Below are 9,573 nucleotides of genomic sequence, written 5' to 3' on the forward strand. Positions count from 1 at the left end.
ATCTCCACTGGATGCTACTCTGTAACGCATATCTTATGGTCTGGGTTTCAATTTTAAATTCTTTCTATTTTTAAATCCTTATGAAGAGGCATCATTTGGATGAAGCAATTTTCATAATTTATCATCCTTTAGCCCTAAGTGTTTTGAGGAAAAGTGTGGAGGAATAATGCCTTAGGGAGCTAGTCTCTATAAAGAATTTTCAAGTCTACACCTTCAAGGCTTTTGCACAGTTCAGATAGATAGCCTCTTAACATTCCAGCTGATTTCTGCATCCATCCTAAAAGTTTGTAACTGACATATCAGTCATGAACAACTTTGAGTCTTTTCAGGAATTCAACGTGGTTTCTTTTTTTTTTTGTTAGTATCTGAGGCAGTACTATAGTGCTTTTTCATGGCTTCTCCAGAATTGACTTTGGAAAGAGGCATCCAGCTCCCGTTAATTCCATATTTGGCAAGAGCTATTTTTTTTTTTTTAAGTGAGATGAAAGGCAGAGGGAGAAGCAGATTTCTTACTGATCAGGGAGGCCGATGCAGGGCTCTATGACCTGAGCCAAAGGTAAACACTTAACTGAGCCACCAGGCACCCAAAGAACTATAATTCTAAAAAAAATATTGCTATACAGTTATCCATGTCTAGTAACTGACATATCACAATACATATACTACAAACAACTTCTCTTTATCAATACCTTCAAAAATATCTAAAAGAAATGTCATATTTTCTCTTATTTTTTCCAAAAATTGTATATTGTGTGAATAGGTCAGATATTCAGCTTATGAAATTACATTTAAAGTTTTTAAAATATCAGCAAATATTTTCATCTTAATGCAATTTTGAAAGAAATCTATTTTTCCAAACTCTACTTTTTATTGTTTTTTTTTTAATTTTGTCGACAACTGATAAAATGTTTAGCTAGATTATAAATGTTAGATCGAAAAATGATTAATAGATATAGGTTCAAATTATTATGTTCCATTAAAAATGAGTTAGTCCTTGATGAACATCTGTTTGGTAATATGTTGTATCCAGATATAGTAAATTAATGACATATATAAAATTATAGGGAAATGAAACCTTCCATCCCATTATGAGTAGAGCTTTTAAAATACTATTTGTCACAACCTGTCATCTTGTCATTATGTAGCATTATATAGCATTTAAAAGTTGTATACCCTTCACTTTCAAGTCCTTTAGAAATCTAAAATATGACTTTCTACGGTTTATGGCTCCATATTTCTTTATTGCCAATGTGAACAAATCCATATGCTTTGATTCAAACAGGTAATAAATTCCCCTTATTTGGAAAAATGATGTTTATTCTTGTCTTCTCACCCTTAGCAGGTGGTTTCATTTTACTGTACTTCAGAGTTATAATTTCATGCTTATTAAAAACATTTATTATGATCTCCATAGCTGAATGAAACTTTTATTTTATTAAATTATTTACCAAAAAAATCTGTTATTTTAAAAAATTTATTTCCTTTGAGTGTTCAGAGAAGCATGGTATTATGCAGTTTTTAAAAAGGTTATCAATTGGTTACTTATATGGCTGTTTCTTTAAGGCTTATGTATATTGTCTATTATATGCTATACAACATTGTGAAAGTAAATTTAAGGTATGTTTTACATAGTTTATTTTTTGGAGAAAATTGTCCAAGTGATTTATGAAATTAAGCATTCTCTCAACATTAATTTATTCAGAACATTACCAAATGTCTTTTGAACCTATTATGCAGCAGATATTACTTTAGATTACACTGGCAAATGAAACACTTGGCTTTATAGAACTTTTATTTTAACGGGGAGACAAAACTTACAAACCTTAATATTAAAAAGTGCATAGTACTTTCAAAAATGATAAGTACAATCGGGAAAAATAAAAATTAGATCAGTATGAGAAAAATCAAGATTGGCAGGCAGGGACGGCAAGTTAAATTTTTGAATAGGAAGATCAGGGTAGTTCCAATGAAGATGACAATTGAGCAAAGGTGTAAAAAGGTGACGGATTTGGCCAGAACTCTCAGCAATAAGGTCACTGCAGACAAAGAGATTGGCTATCTCAAAGGCCAAAGGTTGGATCATGCCCTGGCAGATCTGAGGAATAGCAAGGAGGCCACCGTGCGTGACTGAAGAGTCGCAGGGAGAGAGGTCACACAGGTTAAATGAGTGGCCAGATCATGTGGCTTAGATGTCATTGTAAAACTCTGGCTTTTATATTTGAAAACTTACTGTGTGATAGAAATTCTGCTAATAGCTGAGAGTTCAAATGTCCATAAAGCTCCAAGGATACTTATTCTAGTAAGATAGGATAAGAAAAAGAGTTCATGTTTTCATATGGTGTACAAATACTAGGAGATCCAAGTGTAGGAAGTTATAGGAGAACAGAGGGGGCCCCAAAATCAGACTAATATATTCAGCAACTTTCTGTGACTACACATCAGTCTGTATTTGCTAGATTTTTATAGTAATGGAATCATAAAGTTTATGCTTTGCCTGACTTCCTTTTCTCAGCATAATTACTTCAAGAATCTCCAAATCCTAAATATCAATAGTTCGCGTTTATGCTGGGAAGTATTCTTTCGTATGGATAGATCATAATTTGTCATTACTCTGTTGATGGACATTTGCATAGCTGCCAATTCTTAAAAATAAAGTTGCTAGGAAATCCATGTACAAGTTCTTGTATGAACATAGGATTTGTTTCTCTTGGGCAAATGCCTGGGAGTAAAATGACTAGTTCATGTAACTGGAACATGTTTTGTGTGCTCTTAACATTTTAGATTTCCTGTTGCTTCACAGCCTAGCTCAGATTAGGTATAATCAGCCTTTATAATTTTAGCTATTCTAATAGATAAGTAGACATGACTCGTTATGATTATGATTTGTATCTGTTTAATGTCTAAATGTTGAGCAATTTTTCACGTGCTTATAAGCTATCCATTTACCTTTGATGACATATCTCTTCAATTATTTTCTTCACATATAAAATTGGGTATTCTATTTTGTTATTAGTATGGTTAATTTATCTTTATTTATTTTTTAATAATCTGATTAGATGTCCACTATCAGATACATGATTTGCAAATACCTTTACTTTACAGCTTCTTGACCAAGCTTCAAAAGCTGTCTGTCAAGAAATATGCTACTTCTCTCAATCTTGATACATGGAAGTATGACTAGAACATTATCAATTTTGACCTTCTCAAAGAAAGTCATGAACTAATATGTGTGTAATTGGCTGTTGTTGGAAGTGTTTTATAATATAAGTCATTTCTAGTTAGTTGATAATTTTGTTCAAGTCTTCTATATCTTACTAATTTGCTGACCATTTGTCTATATAATATTGAAATAAAAGTTGAAATTTTCTGACATAATTGGCTTTTTTTTTCCGTTTCTCTTTTAAGGTGTAAGTTTTGTTTTTGTTTTTGTTTTGTTTTCCCTCATGTGTCCACAAATCTGTGATTAGGTATATAAAAGTCAAGAATTACTATACACTGATGAGTTGACCCTTTTACTCTTTTATAATTTTGAATTGATCTTTATGTCTGATGATGAAATTTACACTAAAATCTACTTTTCGCTCTCCTGGTTTTGTGGAGTTTCCTCACAGCATGTCCTCACTCACGCCTCAAACAAAGAAACCAAGGCTACCTCCTGCCCCCAAGCCAGAGGAGACATTGATCTTTCAGCATTTGTCAAAAGGAGAAAAAGAACAGCAAGAAGCAATTGAACATCTTGATGAAGTACAAAATGGAATAGACAGACTTAATGAAAAAGCCAGTGAGGAGATTTTGAAAGTAGAACAGAAATATAACAAACTCCGCCAACCATTTTTTCAGAAGAGACCAGAATTGATCACCAAAATCCCCAATTTTTGGGTAACAACATTTGTCAACCATCCACAAGTGTCGGCACTGCTTGGGAAGAGGATGAAGAGGCGCTGCATTATCTGACAAGGGTTGAGTGACAGAATTTGAAGATATTAAATTATCTTACAGGCTAAATTTTTATTTTGATGAAAACTCTTCCTTTGAAAATAAAGTTCTCTACAAAAATTTCGTCTGAAAGAGAATGGTGATCCATGTTCAAAGTCCACTGAAATCAAATGGCAATCTGTAAAGGATTTTTTTATGTGTATATATACATGTAAGGTATTGTAAGGTTTGTATATGTATATGTACATGTGTATATATATACTTATATACATATACATATACATGTATATATACACATGTATATATAAATATACATATATTTTATATATAAATATAAAAATATATTTTTATGTGTATATAATTTTATTTACTTATTCATGTCAGACACAGAGAGATAGAGAGGCAGAGACATAGGCAGAGGGAGAAGCAGGCTCTGTGCAGGGAGCCTGACGTGGGACTCAATCCTGGGTCTCCAGGATCACACCCAAGGCTGAAGGTGGCGCCAAACCGTTGGGCCACTGGGGCTGCCCTATATATACATTTTTTTAATTGAAGTTCGATTTGCCAACATATAGTATAACACCCAGTGCTCATCCCATCAAATGCCTCCCTCAGTGCCCATCACCCAGTCTCTCCATCCCCCAGCCACCTCCCTTCCACTTCCTCTTGTTCGTTTCCCAGAGTTAGGAGTCTCTCATGCTTTGTCACCCTAACTTTTCCCAATCATTTTCTCTCCTTTCTCCTATAATCCCTTTCACTATTTTTTTATAATCCTTGTATAAGTGAAACCATATAATGACTGTCCTCCAACTGACTTACTTTACTCAGCATAAAACCCTCCAGTTCCATCTGCGTCAAAACAAATGGTGGGTATTCATCGTTTCTAATGGCTGAGTAATATTCCATTGTATACATAGACCACATTTTCTTTATCCATTCATCTTTCAATGGACACCAAGGCTCCTTCCACAGTTTGGGTATTGTGAACATTGCTGCTATAAACATCAGGGTGCAGGTGTCTCGCTCTTTCACTGCATCTGTATCTTTGGGGTAAATCCCCAGTAGTGCAATTTCTGGGTCATAGGGTAGCTATATTTTCAACTCCTTGAAGAACCTCCACACAGTTTTCCAGAGTGGCTGCACCAGTTCACATTCCCATCAACAGTGCAAAAGGGTTCCCTTTTCTCCACACCCTCTCCAGCATTTGTTGTTTCCTGTCTTGTTAATTTTCTCCATTCTCACTGGTGTGAGGTGGTATCTCATTGTGGTTTGGATTTGTATTTCCCTATTAGCAAGTTATGTGGAGCATTTTCTCATGTGCTTGTTGGCCATGTGTATGTCTTCTTTGGTGAAATCTGCTCATGTCTCAGATAGACTACATTCTCCCTCCACTACAACTTCTTCACCACCACCATCTCCCAGTCCCCTCCCTTTCTTCTTTCTTTTTTCTTTTTTTTCTATTTTTTCCTATTTACTTTGTTTTTTTTTTTTTCTCTTCTTCTTTTTTCTTTTTTTATTTCTTCTTTGGGATTCTTGGCCTTTTATTTTTACTACTTCATTTTAAAATTCGTTTTTCACTTTAGTGGTCCTTTTATTTTATTGTTCTGATCTTATTTTCATTTTCTGATCTCTGACCTCGTCAGAATCATCTGGGGTGAAATTTACTTAGGTCATGGTTGATATTCTTGAGTCAGCCCACTTATACAGCCACTCTGCACTGAGCAAATGACTAAAGGAAGAATTCACCACAAAAGACAAGATCAGTACTCTCTGCCACAGACTTACAGAATATGTATTACAATTCGATGTCAGAAAGCCAATTCAGAAGCACAATTATAAAGCTACTGGTGGCTCTGGAAAAAAATCATAAAAGACTCTAAAGACTTTGTTACTGCAGAATTTAGATCTAATCAGGTCAAAATTAAAAATATATTAAATGAGATGCAATCCAAACTGGAGGTCCTGATGACTAGGGTTAATGAGGTGGAAGAAAGAGTGAGCGGCATAGAAGACAAGTTGATGGCAAGGAAGGAAGCTGAGGAAAAAAGAGAAAGACAATTAAGAGATCATAAGGAAAGGTTAAGGGAAATAAATGATAGCCTCAGAAGGAAGAGTCTAAGTATAACTGGGGTTACAGAAAACACTGAGAGGGACAGAGGGACTGAAAGCATATTTGAACAAATCATAGCTGAGAACTTCCCTAATCTGGGGAGGGAAATAGGCATTCAGATTCAGGAGATATAGAGGTTCCCCTCTCCCCAAATCATTAAAAATCATCCAACACTCGATATTTAATAGTGAAACTTGCAAATTCCAAAGATAAAGAGAAAATCCTTAAAGCAGCAAGAGACAAGAGATCCTTAACTTATACGGGGAGAATATTAGATTAACAGCAGACCTCTGCATAGAGACTGGCAGGCCAGAAAGGGCTGGCAGGATATATTCAGGGTCTTAAATGAGAAAAACATGCAGCCAAGAATACTTTATCCAGCAAGGCTCTCATTCAGAATAGAAGATGAGATAAAGAGCTTTAAACCAGCTCTGCAAGAAATATTAAGGGGGAAAGAATTTGAGGAAACATTCAAGTCAAATGTAGAATAAAGCCAGCTGGAAGAGACAGTGCAGGGAACCAGAGAGCTTCTGCACTTGGTTTACTGACTATTCTGATGCAAGTGCAGATGAGTTAGGAGAGGTAGTCAACGATGATATTTGGCCAAATCCATTGCAGTACACTTGGTTGCCCATGTGCAAATTCTCCATATGAAGAAGGAGGAGAAGGAGAAGATGATAAAAGATGATGATGAAGAAGGATTGGAAGATACTGATGAAGAAGGAGATGAGGATGAAGGTGAAGAAGATGAAGATGATGTTGAGGGGGAGGAAGGGGAGGAGGATGAAGAAGACTAATGGAACACTGATGGATTCCAACCTTCCTTTTTAAAATTTTCTCCAGCCCCTGGTAGCAAGTTGCATATCTTTTTTTCCCTCCTCCTCTTGTACTCATTCACCCTGTATTTTGAAGCCTCTTTTCTTTCCCTTTATACCATGATTCTCATCTTAATTCAGGGGGAAATATCTTGATCAGAATACAGCAGGAAAAGAATCCCTACCCTTTTCTGTTCCAAATTCATTTTTATCCTGCCTCTCTCAACAAAAACTTTATGAAATCAACACCACTGGGCTCTGTGGGAAAAAAAGGAAACCCTTCTGCACCCTTAGCTCTGCTGGAAGCTGGAGGGTACTAGGCCCCATTGTAGTAGTGCATAGAATTCTAGCTTTTATCCTCCTTTCTCTCTATATTGGGCTCAGAGATTACACTGTGTCTTTATGTGAATATGGATACTCAGCATTTACCAATATGTACTTGTTTACTTTCTCTTGTTTAAAAAAAAAGAAGAAAAAAACTCAGAAAAATGGGATTTAGAAGGTCAGCAAAGGGTGGGTTTGAGTCCTTTGGGTGGATTAAGTGGGCATTTTGACACCATGGCGTCTCCTTTGGCATGTTTAATGGACATCCTTGCAGTTTAAGATGACACTTTTAAAATAAAACTCTCTCCTAATGATGACTTAAACTCTGCCACTCACTGGGAGAATCAGCAGAACCTGTAGGACCTTATTTGGAATTGACATTCTCTATTGTAATTTTGTTCCTGTTTATTTTTAAATTTTCTATTGTTTCACTGGAAAGTGAAAGTGTTCAATTTTAAAAGTTACAAGTGTACAAGTTGCTTTTTTTAAATGTGTACAAAATAAATAAATAATAAATAAAATCCATTTTTCATTATCTAGATATAACCAGCAAAGCTTTAGTGTGATTAGTGTTAATATAACATATATTTTTCTTTTACTTTTTAAGACATTTCCATATTTAATCCTGATAAATAAAGGAAGCAGCTTTTGACTCTAGAAGTATCTTTCTAGATTATCCTTCAAAACATTAAATTACAAACTAAAAATTCTTTTCACTAGGTCCCTGTCAGACTATAGTTTTCTTAACTTAGTCTTTTATCATTTTTCTTTTTCCTAATTCTTATTTTCAGTATAATCTATTTTGCTCCCAGGCTTCTTCCCTGTTTTCTATATGCTCTGTTTCACAGGAAAGAATTATCCTGTCAGAAAATTATGTATTGAAAATTCATTACAGCTCTTTGCTTTAGTTAAAACTGATTCTTTCCTGACATTGATTCATCTGAGTTTTCTCAAAATGGGGAAGACTCCCCCAAATGCTGTTGCCCTCAAGGTCAAGAGCATGTCTTAGCCTCATCTTCACTCTTTTTGAAAATCATTTTTCAAATTCTTGCCCCTCTTTTCATTGTTTTCATGAAACTAATTTAATTTTTTTTTATTTGCATACAGCTGGCACTCAGTGTTACATTCGTTTCAGGTTTTCACCATCTCCATACATTATTCTATGCTCACCACAAGTGTAGTCACCATCTTTCAACATACAACACTATTACAATGCCTTTGACTATCTTTTCTATGCTGTCCTGTATCTCTTTTAAAAATCTCTGCTTTAAAAAATAAAAAAATAAAAAAAAATCTCTGCTTTTTTTATGTTTTCTGTCATTCCAATTTTCTACCCTCATTGTACTTGGTTATTTCAATAAAATATGTCTGATTGCACACTCTTCACTGAAAACTGTAGCATTGGAATCATAGTAGTCTTCTTTATACCTATCAGAACCCCAGAAGGCCTCATTCATTTATTTACTCATATAAACAGAAGATCCAACACAATGGTCTTTGATGAAATCAATTTCAAATTTATTATCATCCCTTACCTCTTAAGCACTATGCTTACTGTTCCTTTCACTGACTGACTGAATCCTAATCATCACTATGCTATTTAATCAGAAAGAACATCTCAACCCAAAGTTCTCTCTATATCAGGAAATGAAGACTTCATCCTTCTGTTTGTGCTGATAAAATAAATGTTGATACAGTCTGCCCAGCACATACCCCATCTCATTCATCAAAATATTCACCACAATGTATAGAAAGCAAAACCATATCTCACCACTTCCATTATTACCCAACTTGGTAAAAACACTATCACAAGTTCCTGGATTATGGACCTGATTGATTACCCCACTTCCACACTTGCACCATTCCTCCTTCCCCTCAAATCTATTTTTTTTTAATTTATTTATGATAGTCACAGAGAGAGAGAGAGAGAGAGAGAGAGAGGCAGAGACACAGGCAGAGGGAGAAGCAGGCTCCATGCATCAGGAGCCCGACGTGGGATTCGATCCCGGGTCGCCAGGATTGCGCCCTAGGCCAAAGGCAGGTGCTAAACCGCTGCGCCACCCAGGGATCCCCTCAAATCTATTTTGGTACAGCAACTTAGCATAAAAATCAAGTCAGATGGTTTTATTCTGCTGCTGAAAATCTTTTGGTATCTTTTTATTTATATGCAATATAAATAAATATTAAAATTAAAATTAAAATTGAGCCTTTCTATGTACTAGAAGGTCATAGATCAATACTCTCTTCCTCTCTCCACATTATGAACTCCTCACTGGCCTCCTTGTTTTCAGATGTAACTAAACTGTTTTCAGAACTCCCCCTTGGCCTCAGATGTAACAGAGAGGCTGCTCACGCAAGGTCTACGTACTCACTTCCTCTGTATGGAGC

At 35.4% G+C, this 9,573-nt stretch overlaps 1 pseudogene; it reads left to right on the forward strand.

Annotated features, from left to right (window-relative positions):
- Window positions 1–3,612: 3,612 nt before the first annotated feature.
- LOC129510578 (protein SET-like) lies at window positions 3,613–6,843 on the forward strand (annotated as a pseudogene).
- The last annotated feature ends 2,730 nt before the right edge of the window (window positions 6,844–9,573 follow it).

This window comes from Nyctereutes procyonoides, unplaced genomic scaffold (genome assembly GCF_905146905.1).
Source record: "Nyctereutes procyonoides isolate TBG_1078 unplaced genomic scaffold, NYPRO_anot_genome, whole genome shotgun sequence".
NCBI classification, from domain to species: Eukaryota; Metazoa; Chordata; class Mammalia; order Carnivora; family Canidae; genus Nyctereutes; species Nyctereutes procyonoides.